The sequence below is a fragment of the Vombatus ursinus genome, unplaced genomic scaffold (genome assembly GCF_900497805.2).
Source record: "Vombatus ursinus unplaced genomic scaffold, bare-nosed wombat genome assembly UNPS02010320.1, whole genome shotgun sequence".
Classification (NCBI taxonomy): Eukaryota; Metazoa; Chordata; class Mammalia; order Diprotodontia; family Vombatidae; genus Vombatus; species Vombatus ursinus.
The window spans coordinates 80,134-98,337 of NW_020950098.1; the positions used below are offsets into that span (position 1 = coordinate 80,134).

The 18,204-nt window shown below is 39.9% G+C and overlaps 1 pseudogene; it reads right to left on the reverse strand.

Annotated features, from left to right (window-relative positions):
- LOC114037345 overlaps positions 1–15,335 on the reverse strand; it is a 43,103-nt pseudogene extending 27,768 nt beyond the window's left edge.
- Positions 15,336–18,204: the final 2,869 nt, after the last annotated feature.

An 18,204-nucleotide genomic window follows, 5' to 3' on the forward strand; every position in this document is an offset into this window, starting at 1 on the left:
ATATTGAGTGTCTGCCATTTCCTTCTACAGGTTCTTATTTGTTTTTGTTTTGTTTTGTTTTACATACGAGGAACAGAGGCAAGCAGAATTAAGTGATTTACCCAGGGTCACAGAGCTAGCACGTGTCTAAGGCCGAGTTTGACCTCAGGTCCTCCTAATTTCACGGCCAGTGCTATATCCACCTATAAACTATTTCAGAGATGAAGGAAGATTATATCAATTCATGTGTATTGACTTTCCTGGATAAATATGATTGGATATGAAGTAATCACTATTAAAATAAATTCTACACAGGGTTGTGTATTGTAGAGGTGATGAGAAATTTGAACACCAAAGCTACACACTACAAACCTAGAGATCAAAGCACTAATGGGATATTTCAGATTGACAGTCACTACTGGTGGGATGATGGCAAGATACCAAATACATTGAATGAGTGTAAAGTTAAGTGCTCAGGTAAGACCAACCTCATGGATTTAGGGCACAATGACCCTGCTCAACAAGATAGTTAGCTATGCAGATTAAAAATTTACTTACCCAAGGGATGAAGCTTTAGAAGATCAATAAGAAACTTTCTAATTCACTTTCCAGTCCCTGTCTCATCATTCCTAAGCCCAAAAAAGGCAATCTCTTCTTAGAAGAGTATCATTTCTTAGCCCTTTTGACTGGAACTTAATCAATCAGAAGGAATGGATACAGTCCTTCAAATTCTCTATTCATTTTATGTAGCTACCAAAACTAGCTTTCACCAATTAATGCCCTTTCACCAATTACAGCTAGGGAATGCCTGTAATGGAAATTTTTAGCAATTCTGACTGATCCTACTGGTCCAAGGAAATAAAGTGATTTGACCAAGGTCATATGGGGAGGAGAAAGTGTTCAAGGTGAGATATGAACCTGGGTTTTTTAGCTCCAGAATCTGTGCCTAGGAGGTATAGCTATGCTTTTTCTAGGCCTGACTGTTTTCTGCCAAGTGATGTTTTTTCCAAGCTGCTGTTCTGTGTGGTCAGTCACCTTGGTGCACTGGCTAGAGGGCTGGGATTGGTGGCAAGAAAACCTGGGTTTAAATCCTTCACCTGTCACTAGCTGACAGCTGAATGATCATGCATAACTTCACTCTAACAACTCCCTAGTCTTCATCTCCTCCTAGCTTGTTTTAAAGATGAGTTAACTAATAATAATAATAATAATAATAATAATTCACTGCCTTTTTTAATTTGAAAAAGGATTTCCATTCATACTTGATTTTGTTCCTGATTTTTTAAATGCATGACCCTCAACCTGCTGTCATGCAAACTCCACCCTGGGCCTGGAGTCGACACTTGGCTTTAAGTTCTGACATTAACATTGACTATGTATTTGAGTATGGATGATTCACATCTCTCTGAGTCTCAATTTTCTCATCTGAAAAATGGGGATAATTGTGTGTTTCATAAAATTATGGAGAGAGAAGCACTTTGTAAGCCTTAGAGTGACATAGAAATTCAAGTCAGTTTGATTAAAGTACTGTGTTCCACTTAGGTCTGGAATGAGATGAATGAGAGAGCAGGCCTTTCTCTACTGCAGTCCAATTTACCTGAAATTTAGGGGAATAATCTTACAATATTGTTTCTACTGCCTTGACAAGTAGAATTGGTTCTTTTAGATTAAATAAACTTGAAATTGCTTTCATTTATATTTCAGAACTTCTGGAAGATAACCTCAGAAAAGCAATAAACTGTGCGAAGAAGATTCTAGTTCAAGAAGGCCATAAGGCATGGCATGTTTTCAATCATTGTAAAGAATAATTCATTTCTCTCAGTGATGGGCATGCTCAGTGAGACAGGGTGTTAAATATAAAATCAAGTCCGTTTCTTTGTGTATTGTATTGCAACAACTAGGCTAGTAAGGTATATTCATATTAGCAATCATTTTTTAATGATACCTTATAGCACAATTTCTCCTAATAAGAATCCTAGGGTTATGTGGTGCTACTTTCTCAATTCTATGGATGGACAGTATAGCACTGTAATAATTATCTAGCAAGGAAGTACAATGTTGGAATTACCCACTAGGAAGCTCTCTACTTGAACCATCAATCAAGTGATTTTGTAAGTCTTTTTTCTGGGTTGTACTGGAGACAACCCTGTCCTAAGAGGCCGCGATATGCATGCTAATCACCAGAAGGACCTCAGCCAGAAGATATTGAGGCTACTCTTCCCTCCCTCCATGCATGGTCTGGCCATGTTTTTAGCACAAAGTTGCTAGCATTAAGCTCATGCTAGTAGGGTTCAAAAAAATGGTTTGAAATGAAATATTGTTCAAAATATTAAAATATGTGGTCTGAGGCCTATACTACTTCATGAGTCCCTAAAACTTTGGGGTTTTGATTTCCCAGTTCACTGCCCACTGGATTCATTGATTCAGATACTTGGACTCAAATTATGGAGTTTATTTTATATAAAATAAAGTGAGAAATATCTAGCCCAATTTATTCATCTCTAATCAATTCCAATTATCATACCTACCACCTATTTGGGTTCACTGGGGAGAATCCCAATCACACTCATGTCAAAGGATTAATGGTAGGAACATTCCCTCTCCATCTTAGAATCACGATCAAAAGAGAAATCTACTTTCTCCCTAACTAGTACAACAGGATTTAGGATAGTTGGAAGTCTCATTAACCCAGGATCATTTCTCAAGGTGTCTTGATCTATATCTGGCCACTGGACCCAGATGGCTCCCAAGGAAAAAGTGAGGTTGATGACTTTGCACTCCCTCCCTCACCTAAATCCAATTCACTTGCAATTTATGGCATCATCTTCCCGATGTTGTGGTGCTCTTCAAGAATGAAGGACAAATTACAACACATACGTCCCATGCTCAGAAAGTCTCTTCAGGGAGGACCAAATTTTTCCAGTACAACTCTGAATTTCTCTACCTATCCATGTGACCACTCCCTCACTCTAACTTCCTGTTTCCCACCTGTTTGGGAAGCCCAAATATCATGTCAACAGAAGGAAGAAAGAAAATGAAAAATAGACTTCTTGGTTTGTGAATAGTACCCCTTATCCAGTTTTATAGTTTCTTTGACCACCCACCAGCACTCCATGAAGGTTGCAGAGGGAATGAATTTCCTCTGTAAGAATACAGCAAGGAGTGTAAGGTATAAGAAAACTGGCAATGTGGGTTTGGTCCAACTTGTAAAAGGCTTTGAAAGCCCAACAGAGGAATTTGGATTTCATCCTGGAGGTTCTTGGAAACCACTGGAGTTGTTGATTGGGTAGAGGGTCACACAGTGAGATTTGTGCAATGGAGCATGGACTGGAATGGGGAGAAAGTTATGGGAGGGAGACAAACAAAAGGCTGTTGTTATAATCCAATTATAAGATGATAAGAATCTGCAACCAGATGATGGAAGTGTCAGAATAGAGAATGGAACATATATGAGAGATATTACAAGGGTGGCAAACACATCACTTGGCAACTGATTAGATATGGGGAATGAGATGAAGTGAGGAGTTAGAAATCACACCTAGGTTGAAACCGTGGGTAAATGGGATCATTGTGGTGTTCTCTACAATAACAAGAACAATGTTGGGTGGGATGGAGGGATGCTTCTCTAGGTACTATTAATATGTTTTGAATTGATATCTTCAGCCTTGGGTAGCATGTTTGGTAGTTACTGTTTATAAAATTCATTTCAGTAACAAAAGGCATTATATTAGATGATTGAGTTAAGCTCTACCTCCAAGAAACTTACAACCAAACAGGAAGGCAAACACAAATATTCAAATGTTTTTGAAACAAGGCAAAATGTGTTAGATGTAAAGCAGATATGAAGAAAAAAATATCAGTTGAAATTTGAAGAGAGAGATCACTTTCACTTGGGTGGTTCTTGAGAAGCTTCAGGGAAGAGGTGATATGGGATGAGCCTTGAAGGCATGGGGGGATTTTATGAGGTAAAAATGGCTGGGCACAAGTGAGTGGCCATGCTATGAATGGGGGACACCATTTTCAAAAGCACAGAGATAGTAGCTATTGGGATAAGAACTAGAGACACTAAAGAGTCTAGTTTGGTCAGAACATAGAACAGTGGATTCATTTATTGGTTTCCTCAACACTAAGAATTAGGGAAATTTAAGACCTGGTAGAAACTTTTGAAATCCAACAGTCTAGCCCTCTTTTTAAAAATAAAAAAGCCAAGGCTTAATAAATGACCTCTATTAGGACTTTCATGTGTTTTTTTCCTATTTTGAAATCATTAATTATATTTCATAAATATTACTACATGTCTCCATATTCAGGCAAATCTAAAATGAACATTTATCCAAGGCTAATTTTGCTCACTTTTTCATTGTTTCATCCCTCTTTCTCTGCAGGTGGGATTGGAAATACCACTGCACAAGAAAAGACCTGTCCAAATATCTTCCCAAAGGTTGCTGTCTGTAACTTAGCACCTTTAGGTCCTTCAACTCATTATGATTCCTCTGCCCATAAAGGAGCTCCTTCAAATCAAATATTGAATTTTTTTCTCTTAAAAATCATTTTCTCAAATAAAGTTGGCACAGAATGAAGCAATTAGTTTTCAAGAGACAATGTTTAATAATGGTTTAATGCCTGGCTACATTTTTAGATCTTCAGGAACATTCAAACTGAAAGGAAATGTGTCTGGTTATCACACAAACCCCCTTGATATTCAGGTTTAGGTGTGAAGTATCATAAACAAGGGTAAACACACTTGCAAACCTTCAAATGCTATCATAAATGCATAAATTCTTCAGTTCTAGAAAAACATGTTTCCAGAGACCACGTCTTAAAGTGAATGTGTGTAAGGTGAAATCCTGACCAGGCAGTGGCTGTCACCTCTATCTCTTCAGAAATCAGTGGAAACTACTAAAAAGAAGTGGGTTATCTTGATTAGGCAACTGCATAATGCAAAGTGTGAAAAGAACAGACTGATTATATTCAAGAATCACATGTGAATTCAATCTACAAAGGCATCTATATCTATATCTATATTTATATCTATATCTATATATCTATATTATATATATAAAATGTGAAAAATGTTTTTTCTTGGTAATTGTTTCTTGGAGACTCAGAGCTCCCAGCCCCCCATCTCTAAAGTTCTTCACAAGAACATTATGGATAATAAGCTTATCCTTGCCAAACTCCAATCTAGGCCTGAATTGCTTTAATTTGCCCAGATTCGGGTGGAGACAGATTCTTCTGCCTAGATAGCCCAAGACTAGGAGTGGTCTGATAGAACAGGTCAGGATTAAGTTACCTAAATCAGGTACTCAAGACCTCATTTTAAAATAGCCCACCTTCCAGTATGTTGACCAATCACAGTTGATTGGCATCCCTTGGGAACACCTACTCCTCAAAGGGCATATAATCCTGTACCCCCAAATCCCAAATTGAGCCAGTTTTGGACTGAACTCCCATGCAATACATGTCAAGCCAGCTAGAGCAAAATTAAAATGGTGACACATGCACCCTAATTTTGTCTGTTTCTTAGAACAGACTCTTTTTAAAATTGGGGTTCAACAATACATTTATATACATTTGGCTAAAAATTTTGACATTTTGCTCAAATTTCTTCTTCAAAATGTCATTATTCTGTAGAAATATTATGTGCCCATATCTAGTCAGTGTCTACATAATAAAAATGAAAATATTACCTACCTTAATATACAGATATGGTCAAATACCAATCAAAATACCAAAGGGATGATTTATCAATCCTGACAAAACAGTGACAAAATATGGAGAAGGAAAATAATCTAGAAGGTCAAGGGAAATAATTTTTAAATGGTAGGAATACAGCAAGAAAAGCACTACCAGACCTCCAACTGTACTTCCAAATAGGAATTATTGGAAATGTTTAGTTCTTGTGACAAAGTAGAAAAGTAAATGTTATGAAGTTTGAATGAGTAGATAGACAGATAAATATAGACATATGATGAGTTCAGAGCATACCCTAAGAATGTTGGGGTGCTACCTAACATGATGAGGAATAGATGGATGGGGTCCTAGTGTCTGAAGGAATTCACTCAGACAGTTTCCAAATTAAAGAAAGACATTTGTTGGGGGCAATGCACACAAGCAGGCCTGCTCCTCATGAGGCTGAGCCCCTACCCCACGTGGGGAGCAGAGCCTAGGTGGAGGGGCATGCTCACCTAAGGGAGGCAGCGTGGCCCTGCTTCCATTAGGAGGCAAAAGTGATTGGCCAGGTTAAAGGTCTGGTTTAAATACGATTTTATGGAATGGGGGAAGGAGGACAAGAGAATGGGAGGAGGGTCAGGCACAGCTCTGGAAAGCCAGGAATATCAGGTAATCCTGAGGTGCCTTTGTTACACAGATAGGCAAGAGGAACAGGAAAGGGGAGGGGAAGAGATGTCAGGTTAATTGGGGGTGCTTTGTGAAAGCACACAGGTAAGTCCACCATGGGGAGCTTCAATGCATAGTCTTCTTTGATCACTTTTCTGGCTGGTCACATACTACATCTTACCTCATTTCTCACATCCTGCATCCTGATTGCTCCATCTGCCTTGAGCACTCCTGTCTGCCTCTGGGATAGATATATACATTATAAATCTTAATAGTATATTAGTGGAACAGACAAGACAAGAAGAATCAGAAATAAGTGAACTCAAAAACTCACTTTCTAGGCTCTTAAGACCTTTTGAGGCTGATTCAATCATGCAAGATTATATGTATTCTTCTCAGCTTTCTAAACTCTAAACATGTGATGGGTTTAGAGCCTAAACTCCTTTATTCCAGGATCATAGCCTTCAACAACAGACCTCTACTTGACGGATCAGGGTGAAAGACTCAGGTGTCAGATTTCTTTCTTTAGTACCTTTCCTATGGACTGCTAAAACTAAGCTTGATATCATTTCTTTCCTAGCACTTGAAAGACAACAGAGTTTACTGCTAGCCATTTACAAACTCTTAAAGGCAAGAGTCCTGGTAAATATATCCCCACCTTGTATGACCTTCCAGCTCCCACTCCTCCTCTAGCAGTCCCAGTTCCACAGAATCCCTAGTTGCCTAAATAAAAACCACCCTCTCCCCTGCTACCTGTCCCCATTCTCATTCTCACCTGCCCCAGGATGCCCTCTCTCTACCCACAATCCAGCTCTGTCAGCTGTTTCCTAGTTCCTTCTGAATTTTCTTTCATTTGATCATTAACTGACTTCCCTTCATCTTAGACCTTCACCTCTCATACTCCTTCCATGTTCCAGGAGTCACAGAAGACTCCCAGAAGACGCTGCATCCGTGGCCTCCCTCTCTCTTACTGGATGTAACTTCTCCTATACTCCCCACACTAGACCAGAAGGAGGCATATTCCTTGTTCAAGATTGCCAGTTTCAGACCCTCCCTCTGCCATCACTCCACAAACCCTCCTGCTTTAAAGATTATTCTATGTTCATTGATCCCTGTACCTAGATGCTGTTCCAAGTTATCTATCAACCCCATGGTAGATGGAGGAATGAGGAGGAGACATATTAAGAAATAATGCAAAAACAAAAGATATCAATACAATATTCTTTGAAAAATTTCTAAAATATGTCAATCTAACTACGACAAGTTATCATTCTGTCTTTCCCTTTATTTTTTGCCATAAGAGATGTCTAACAAATGCTTGTCCAATTGTTGAATTAGATGTGATTACTATACCATTGATCTTTGAAAGATTGTGCAGAACAGAAGAGTGGCCGCAGTACCGAGGAAGAGCAAATGTCCTGATTTGGAAAGAGGACGATATGGGAGAGGCGAACATTCTTTGTCTTCACTGGGATCTCCAGTCCCTCCTTCTCTCAGTGTTCTGCAGGCTCTCACACTTGCTCTGACTCCATTTTCCTCCTTTCCCAATCCCACATCTTCCAGTTCAGCTCTATCTTCTAATGCCTTGTTCCATTGTTTTATCACTATTCACGCCTTGTGAAATCCCAACCCTGGGTCACTGCCCTGCCCTCAGCCTCCCAACTGTTTTCTTCACTCCTACTAACGTGCTATTGCTAGAGGAAGTTACATGGCCAAGTTGACTGGGCCCAATTCAAATGTATGTGATTGAATCTCAAGTGGGTGCTCATTAGAGTAAAGCAATCCTTTTGCCTTTATCAAATTAATTGTTTCACACTCCCCAGAGCAGCTATTCTAATCCTTCTCTTCTCTCCTCAAGCCTGTCACACCACCTCCTCTTCCCTCCATTTCAGTAAAGTATCTTGTCTCAAACTTTACTGAGAAAATGGAAGTCAATCACCACAAACTCTTTCTTTTCCCCTTTTCCATGTCTCAAAACTCCATGGCATCTTCCCTCACTTTCTTCTTTATTTCAATTTCTTTTTTTTTAATTTTTTTACTCATTATACAATCTGAGCAAAGTCCATGCCTCAAAATTGCAGAGGGGTTCAAGCTGAGTTGAAAGCAGAAAAGTTTTACCAGGCAGAAAAATCAGACACTAGTGCAGAGACACTTCAGTACAAAGTACAAAGGATCCCTCAGTCCAGTAGAGACAGAGGAGGTTTGTGCTTAAAATCACAAGGAGGAGATTCAGGGAGAAGAATGGATAGTCTTTCCCAGGAACAGGTGGGACACAGAAGCATATGTTTTACAGAACAGTTGGCCACAAGGCTGGTTTGGGCCGTTTTGGGGTGGGGGGGAGGAGGGGCAGTCAGAGCTAAGCAAGGTCAGCCAGAGAACAACAGCAAAGGCATCTGAGAGGGACCAAGACTTTGGCTCACTACCGGCTCCTGATTGGCTTCTCAGTAAACAGGCTTACCCTGAGTCCACTGTACCTGCTTGGTAAGGTAACTCATGGAAAACAGACCTATTAATCTCAGGGGTGCTTTCACAACTTTAAATTTAAATACAAAAAAAGAAAATATAGACAACATTTCCATGTACACAGCAGAACATAAAGAGAGGGTTCAGTAGAAAAGTGTGAATTTCCATTTCAGATTATTTTTTCTTTAAAAAATGATGTAATAAAAACTGCATATTATTTTCAAAGCTACCCAGACTTTCTGTGCTTCCTTCTAAGTGAGCTTTTGTTCTCTGAATTGTTCTTTTTTTTTCCTCCCTCCCTCCCTGCTCTGCCTTAGAGAAGATTACAAACTACACACAAATATATATACAGATCCACACACATATATGTAAGACTATACTATACATATTTCTATTTATCAGTTCTTTCTCCAGAGGTGGATAGCATCTTTCTTCATAGGTCCTTTTTAGTTGGTTTGAGTATTTATGATATTCAAGGTGAATTAGTCATTCTAAGTTGTCCTTAGGACAGTATTTCTGTTAACTTTGTACATCTTTCTCTTTATATTGCTTATTTCACTTTTCATTTTTTTCATGCAAGCCTTTCCATCTTTTTTTAAAATCAACCAGCTCATGATTTCTTATAGCACAGTGGTATCCCATCACAATCATATATCACAAGTTGTTTAGCCTTACCCCAATTGAAAGGCATCTATCATTTTAGGCAATCTAGTAAGTATAAGATGATATCTCAACATTGTTTTAATTTGCATTTCTCTAATCAATAATGATTTAGAATATTTTTTTCTATAGGACTATATATTGTTTTGATTTCTTCATTGAAAAACTCCCTATTCCTACTTTTTTTTTTTACCATTTATTGATTGGGGAATGACTCATATTCTTATACATTTGACTAAGTTCTTTATTTGAGAAATGAGAACTGTATCTGAGGGAGTGTCTGTGAAATTTTTCCCAAAATTTTCTGCTTTCCTTCTAATCTTGGCTTTTATTCCAATTTCTGATGAAAATGTGGATCTTTCCTTACAAATATCAAGCTCTTCATTTATATCCTTGATTCAATTCTCTCCCTTCTTCAATAGATCATTCTAACAATTATCCTCTCTCTCTCTAGGTCTCAATCTCTCCTTATCTATCAGCATCTTCCTGTTGGCTTCTTACCAGAGTCTTTCTCTCTCTCAGTGACTTCTCTTTGAAGAGTAGCTAGAAACCCATGTGCCTTCTCTCAAACTGGAAGGCAAAATACCAAGATCTCCCTTCTTTCCAGCTCTTGTCGACTACCTCTTACTACAGACATGGAGCACTGGGGAATCAGTCTCCACCAATGAACAGAATCTTATGCAAATGACCTTGATCCATGGTTATACTAAGATGAAGGCAAGTTATTTACTTATGGAGCAGGCATACCAGAGAACACAGTAGAAGGGGTGCCTTTGAACTAGGATTAGCCCTTTGGTAGACTTAGACTGTTATATCTTTTAACACTTAGCACAGAGCCTTGCATGTAGCGGGCATTTAATCGATGTGTATTAACTGACTATTTGTTGACTAACTTACCTGGGCCAAACCTCTACTATATTTTTGTTTGGAGGTCAGTCAGATCTATTGATGTTGGACTAGTTGGACTAGTGGCTAACACTCAAGAAGCAGAAACTGCTCCTCCCACTTTCATTCTACATTCAGGGGAAGAGGGAAACCGCCATGCCCTTCCATGTGCCAGGTCTCCTACCTTCAGGGGAAGGGACAACATAGATCTCTATTTCTACATAGCTAGGGAAATGGAGCCCTCAAACAAGGAAGAAGAGGAAGTTGAGAGAAATTAGTTATCAGGGTCCAGCTCAGGCTCAGCAGTTGGAACCGTTTGATTATTTGCACAATATGAAGGTCCTTATTCTGAGGTCTGTCTTCCTTCCCATGGTCATGAATTTTCTGAAGCTCCGAAAGATAATGACATGGGGAGTCACAATGAAATCAGTCTGGCTGAACGTAAGTCTGATCTTCTGTAGATCCTGCACAAAAGAGGAGGGCTAAGAATGGGAGTGACAGTTTCAAAGAAATGCAACATTTCTTGTTCTTGGCTTTTTTTTTTAATTTCTTGGGCTATTAATATAACTTCAACTAGAACTCCTCAGTTTAAATACATTAACTGAATCACCTAGGAACCAAATTTTAAAGAGTAAGGTTTTAGGGTTGGGGGAAAGGGAATTCAAGCCTTAATAACATTAAACATGATTTATTGTGTCCAAATCCAGTGAACAAAATCAACTATTTTATCTTCCTATGGAGCTGCATGATTTGAGTCTCAAATTTTCTATGAAATTCTTAGCACCTGGTCCCAGTTCCTTCATGGTCAACATTTAGGTCCTGAAGCCTTCTAGTATTGCTGAATGGGAGGTCTGAAGTGGGGGACGACTCCTTGTTTAAAGCATATTGAATTTGAGAAGGTGGTATCTCTTACAAGAGTTCAAGGTTTGTTTGTTTGTTTTTCACAAAACCCAGAAATTCTTGCCAAAAAGATCCTTCTGCCACTGTATACAGCTCATCAAAAGTGCTCCTACATTTCAGTGTAGAAGGGTCCAAGCCGGAGGTAACTGCCTCCATCCCTGTCTAATACTGTCATTACAATGTCACCAGAGTATTTATGTATGGATAGAGAGTCAACTTCAGGAGTACCCCCCCCCATATCTTTAAACTTCAACATTTTAGAAAAGGACTTTTGAACTGATTACTGAAATAACATAAAATTGAAACAGTACCAAGAAAAGGGGACCATTGAGGAGCTCCCTAAGAATGAACCCTTTTTTCTTGGTGAGGGATGGTCCTTACAAATGAGAGGGTAGGCAGTATACAGTCTAAATTTTGCCACTGGTTCTATTACCTAGAGAATATTCCAAAGAATATTCTCCATAGAACTACAACTGAAAGAGACCTTAGAGGTCATTCATTACCACCCCCTCATTTTTTACAAGTGAGGAAACTGAGGCCCCAGGAGGTGAAGTGAGTCACCCTAGGTCATACCAGTAGTAAGCTTCATCAGTGGTGTTAGTGTCTCTTCCAAGAAAAAACCAAATGGGATCATGGTGAATCAACTATACAACAACAACAAATCAATGGTATTGGTTATAATAAGGAGGAAATAACTGTTACTGGACATTGATAGTGGAGGGACAACCCACTAGAATAGAGGCTTGTGCTCAAAGCAGTAGAAAGACAACCCCAAGCTCTCGGAGGAGGTAGACTTTTCGTCCATCCAATTTGGTGTTGGCAAGTAAGAGTTGGGATTAAGGACACAGGTTTATGTAGGCTCCATGTGGGCTCTTGGCTAAGATCCCTGCTTCTCTCTATGGAGGCTGAAGTCCCACATCCCTCATGGATGCTATATTCAGTCTCACAGGCTCGGAGGTCTCTCAGTCAGTGTACTCAGCATCACAAAGCTGACCTTCATAGAGGTGTCCTACCTGCCTGTGCAGAACTGGGATACTGTTTTTAAAGCCCCTTTTGTTTTATTCATATTTCATCCCCCATCTGAGCTCACTCTGACCTTCAGCGATATTGACACCACTTGACAAGTCCATTCCATGGCATCATATCCATCGTCCAATTCCTACTCTTGCTTCTGGCTTTTATATCTATCTTTTTTCCATTTTAATTTATGCAATAAAACAAGCATTTCCATAACACAGTATAATAAAAAGATAATTTCACATGAAGCTACAAATCTGTTATGTAGAACTTGGTAATTCTTTTAAATATATAATAAAGTTATCGTGCACATTTCTTTTTTTCTTTTTCCTTTTTTTTCTTCCCTCCTCTCCCTTCCCAGGTTGTAGATGGCTACCATGAGACACAAGTAAGTATATATTTGTAAAATGTTTCTATACAACCTTCTACTCATCGATTCTTTCTCTGGATGAAGATAGTATCTTTCCTCATATGTCCTTTATTTTTAATTTGTGTATTTATCTTAGTCAAAACAACTTATCTGCTCAAAGTTGATCTTAAAACAATATTGCTGTTGCTGTATACAATGTTCTCTTGTTTCAGCTCACTTCACTCTTTTTTTGTGCAAGTCTTTCCACGACTTTCTGTGATTGCTGACCTCATCATTTCTTATAGCACAATAGTATTCCATCACAACTATACAACACAACGTGTTCAGAAATTCCTCAGCTGATGGGGATGCCTACAATTTCCAATTCTTTGCCACCACAAAGAGAGCTGCCATAAACTTCCCGTTCACATTCAAGTTAGAATGACTATTTATGATTTTCTCTCCATCTGATTTTTACTCACTGTTTTCTTTCTCAGTCTTTCTTTTTACCCTATTTCTGTTACCTTATCTTTCCTCTCACTCTCCCACTCCTAATCCTCCAAAAGTCCCTCCACCATTTTCTCCCTCACCCTTTCAAATCTCAATCTATAGATCCCTTTAAAAGTCACTCCCTCACCCTGTGCTCCAGTTTCCTCAACTGTCTTCGTGTTCAGAAGGCTTCAACGCTCTTCTAGATACACACATTGTTTCCTCTTCAACCCAGATGAGAATAAGGTTCCAACATCACCAGCCCTCCAACTCCCTGCTTCCTCTGTATTAGATCTTCCTTTCATACCCCATTTTTATAATGTAATTGCTCCCTTTTATTTTTTCTTACCTATTGTGGTTTTTTTTTAGAATCACCCCATCACAGACAGCTCAGCAGCAACCTTTCTTTAAAACTGCCTTAGTAGTGATGACAGTTTTTAAAATGCTGCTAACATTTTCATTCATAGAATAAGTTAAATAGGTTTGTCTGTAAAATTATGTAAAATGTGGATTAAGTCAAAAGGCCTCACTTAAGGATCTAGAAGGCCACACGTGGCCTGAAGGCCACAGATTCCTCACCCCTGAGTTATAGTGTTTATGTAATGAATGTTCAAGACACAGGGTACATTTGCACCTTTTCCTAGTTGCTCAATGCCCACAGACAGTTTATTATCCAATCAATACCCGTTGGGTTAATAGGAGCTTCCTAATGGAATGCAGCCAGCACCAACAGAAGTAGGAAGGCCTCCCAGGGGTCCCTTTCTCTGAATTTCCCCTTCTCCACTTAACTGTTTCCAATTAGCTGTTACCAGGACAAATACTGTAGGCCAGGCCTGATTTTTGCCTCTCCCAGTGGATCAGGTTCAAAATGTCAATGAAATGGGGCCCTTGTACTCCACTCAACAGTGACCGAAAGAAAGTATACTCAGTCATGTCAAGTCTGAAACCAAATGACCAAAAAGTCATGGGGGTTATGCAACTGCATTAACTCTAAAGATAGCCAAGAGATCACACAAGTCATTACAACCACAGTTAACTCAAATAAATAAATAAATAAATAATAAAAAAAATTAAAAATAGGGACAACAGTTATCGTAAGAGAAAATTTTCCTTTACTCCATTGGAGGAGGGAAACCAGACATATGTGTCCAGGCCTCCTATAGGAGGAGACTTCCTTTAGAGAGAGCAAATCTTAATACATATAGCAATGACTATGTATTGAGCTATAGCCCTGATAATGAGGGGTAACAGCAATAGTAATCAGACAAGTTTGACTCATAACAGAACTTCATGACCAGAACATGGGTCCTGCAGGTGCATGTCTGAGCTCAAAGACCACTTCTGTCTGGTGTGAAACAATTCTAGGATTTTACTGCAGTGGATCTCATCCAGATGTTGAGCAGAAAGGATTGTTGTTATGCCAAGCTCAGGGCACAGCTTGGTTGCTGGGACTTATCTCTGGAAAATGGTGTCTCCTAACAGATACATAGAGGAGTAAAGAGAGAGATGATCTTGGCATGGGGATCTTGACAGTCGTGTCAAAGAAATGATTGAATTGATTCTGTTGACCACAGTTTTCCTGCCACTGTGTTAGTCATGCTGGTATACTGGTCAAGCTTGAGACAGAGTCATCCACTGGCCTCCTTACTTTGGGGGTGATTTTTGTTTTAGACCATCAGGAAGCTAGGAGGAAGAGAGCTAAGAGGCCAAAACCTGCTTGCCTGTCCAAGGGGCAAGCTTGCTACCAAGAATCCATAACTACTACTTCTCCTACAATGCTTCCTAGCCCACCAGTCATGACCTCCCTTTCCTTAATATTCCCATAGGGGGTGGAAGATGAACTACCAAATCTTTACCCTTTTAGAGGCCTCAGCTGAGGCAGAGACTCCATTATTCAGGGCAGGCCAAATCAAGTCTCCTTCCCTACCATCACCAGAAAGCAAGCTACCTCCCAATAGCAACCCCTCCATCCTCTAAGCCCTTCCTAGGAAAGAGCTGTCCAATGGGTACCATAACAGCAGCAACATGGGGAAATTTTGTCAGTTGCAGATTACAGTAGGCTTGCCTTTTCAAATGTCTATGGCAATGTCCATTCCCCTGAGGCCTGCATGGCTGCTTACTCTGCTGCCAGCGGGGCCTGGAGCATGGGACATCTCATTTCCTGCTGCCCTTGGACCCCCCACCACCTCCAATTGCCACTAGGTTCCTCACTGTCCATTTTGCTGAGTCCAAGTAATATCCCAACACCCTGCATTGTGCCTACCCACCATTAGGGGACCACCAAGCCCCCTAATCACAGGGGTATTACATGGTGAGGTAGATAGAGTGCAGGGCCTGGAGTTAGAAAGAAAAGTGTTTGGAGCAGGTAGGTGGTGCAGATCCGGCCTCAGACACAACACTTACTAGCTGTGTGACCCTGGAAAAGTCACTTAACCCCATTGCCTAGCAAAAACCAAAAACCAAAAAAAAAAAGAAAGAAAGAAAGAAAGAAAGAAAAGTGTTCAAATCCAGCCTTATACACTTACTAGCTGTTTGACCCTGGACAAGTCCTTTTAACCTCTGTCTGCCTCAGTTTCCTCAACTATAAAATGGGCATAACAATAGCACCTACCTCTGAGGGTTGTGGAGGGGGATCAAATGAAATGCTATTTGTCAATCACTTAGCACAGTGTCTGGCAAGTATTAAATGTGTAATGAATGCTTCTTTCTTTCTTCTTTCCTTCTTTCTTTGGCTTGAGGTCTTTACCTCTGTGTCAGTAGAGCAATGATGAAGAATCTCCCCTTGCTGGGATATAATCATGCTCCTCCCCCACTGAACCTGGCCAAGCACTACTATTGGTGCTGCCACCATGGGGACCTGGCACCTCCTCCCTTTGCCAGGGCTTAAGCAATGCCCCGCTGTGCTTGACACCACTGTGGTCTGTTTTCCTTCGAGTGATGGCACTGGAGACCTGTTGGAGTCTCAATAGTGACCCCTGTCCTAAGACCTGACCAATACGAGGCCATACCACTGTTGGGACCCGAGAACTACCCAATGAGGAGGCCTGAGTGCTGTTAATGTCCTCTTCTCCCAGGGCCAAGCTCCTGCCAGGTTCTACCACTCTTGCATTCTGAGCACTGCCTCCCTCTGCCAGGCTGAGCCCCACTATAGATGTAGCTGCTGCCCTCCTATTCTAAGATTTGCTCTGGAAACCATCCCACAGGGGCTCCTCACTCACTCCTCAATAGAAATTCCAGAGAGAAAGAATTATAATTCACAAGAAAAAGGAAAACTCTCTTTTAAAATTTGAATAATGATGTAGCTTCTCCTTTTCTCAGCAAATCAAATGGGCTGTCTATGGCAATGTTTATCCATGCCCCTATTTCTGAAAGATCCTCGGGATTCTCTGAAAGGACCAGGTGTTTTCCTTTTAGATGCTCCCTCCATTGCTTTGCCCCAAGGTATCCCACAAAATCCACTGGACTCCAAAATTCCATGTAAAATGTCCTGAACAGTTCCTTTGGCACAATTCTGAGACGAGTCTCCAAATCTGGCTTTAGGGAGTGTCTGTGCCTACCACAAGGGATGGACATGTCAATCATTATCACTGCCAATACAAAATAGGTTAAAATTCACAACAAAAATTTATTTTATTTATCATTTTAGGTATGACTCTTAAGGACATGGAGTATATGCAAATCTGTTATGTTAATTATGTTAATATATGAAAATCTATGTGTTAATTGACACAATTTACTATCCAATCCAATCTCTTTGAGGTAATTGGAACTTCCTCCTAGTATGCAGCCAGCACCAACTGAAAGTGGGAAGCCCTCCAATCAATCAAGGAATAAACGTTTATTTAGCACTGACCAGATGTCAGGTGCTGTGCTTAGCCCTGAGTATACAAAATTAAGCAAACGATAATCCCTCTCAAGGAGTTCAGAATCCTTTCTCTTTTGTACATTGGGTTTTACTTTATATTTTTTCCATAAATAGTACTTTTTTTTTACTATTTTTTCAGTGGCTATCCCTCTGTAAAAGCTCGTTAATGTTAACTGTTTATCAAGGGTATTGAGAGAATATCAAGTGGTTTACTTGATAGTGAGATGCTAATTGCTTGTGGGCAGCTCGGTGGTGCTGTGGATAGAGTGCTGGGCCTGGAGTCAGGAAGGCCTAAATTCAAATCTGATCTCGAATCAGTTGTATGACCCTGGTCAAGCAATTTAACCCCATTTCCCTCCATTTCCTCATCAATAAAATGAGCCGGAGAAGGAAATGGCAAACTACTCCAGTGTCTCTGCCAAGAAAACCCCAAATGGGGTGATGTCGAATCAACTAAACAACAACAGATCAGTGGTATCAGTGACAATAATGAAGAAATAACTGTTATGGGATATTGATAGCAGAGGGGCAACCCACTAGAATGGTGGCTTGTGCAGAAAGCAGTAGCAAGACAACCTCAAATCCTCAGAGCAGGTAGGGCTCTAACCACCCTCTTTGACCCTGACAACTTTGTGTTGGGAAACAGGAGTTTGGATAAGGATGCGGCTCTATATAACCTCCATGTGGGGTCTTGGCTGGGATCCCTGTTTCTCTCTCTGAAGGCTGAAGTCCCACATCCCTCATGGATTCTACATTCATTGTCACGGGCTTAAAGGCCTATGTACTCTAGGCCAATGTACTCAGCCTCACAAGGCTCTCCTTCAAAGAATTGATCCACCTGCCTGGGCAGAAGTGGTATACTGTTTTTAAAGTTCTATTTTTTGTACTTATATTTCAACCCCCACCTTAGCTCCCTCTGAACTTCAGTGATCTGTATTCTTGACACCACTCTTACAAGTGCATTCCGTGGCATCATCTTCATCCTTTAATTCTACCTCTTGCTTCTGGCTTTTGTATCTATCTTTTTAAATTTTTTAATTTATGGAATAAAACAGGAATTTCCATCACACAGTATAATGAAAAGATAATTGCAAATCTATTATGTACAACTTGCTATTTTGTCAAATTTTATAATAATCATGGAAATTTCTTTTTTTCTTTTTCTTTTATTTTCTTCCCTCCCCTTCCTGCTGCCCTAGAGATCACAACAATTAGACAAAAAATAGGTCTATATGTATGTAAATTTTTTCTGCACATA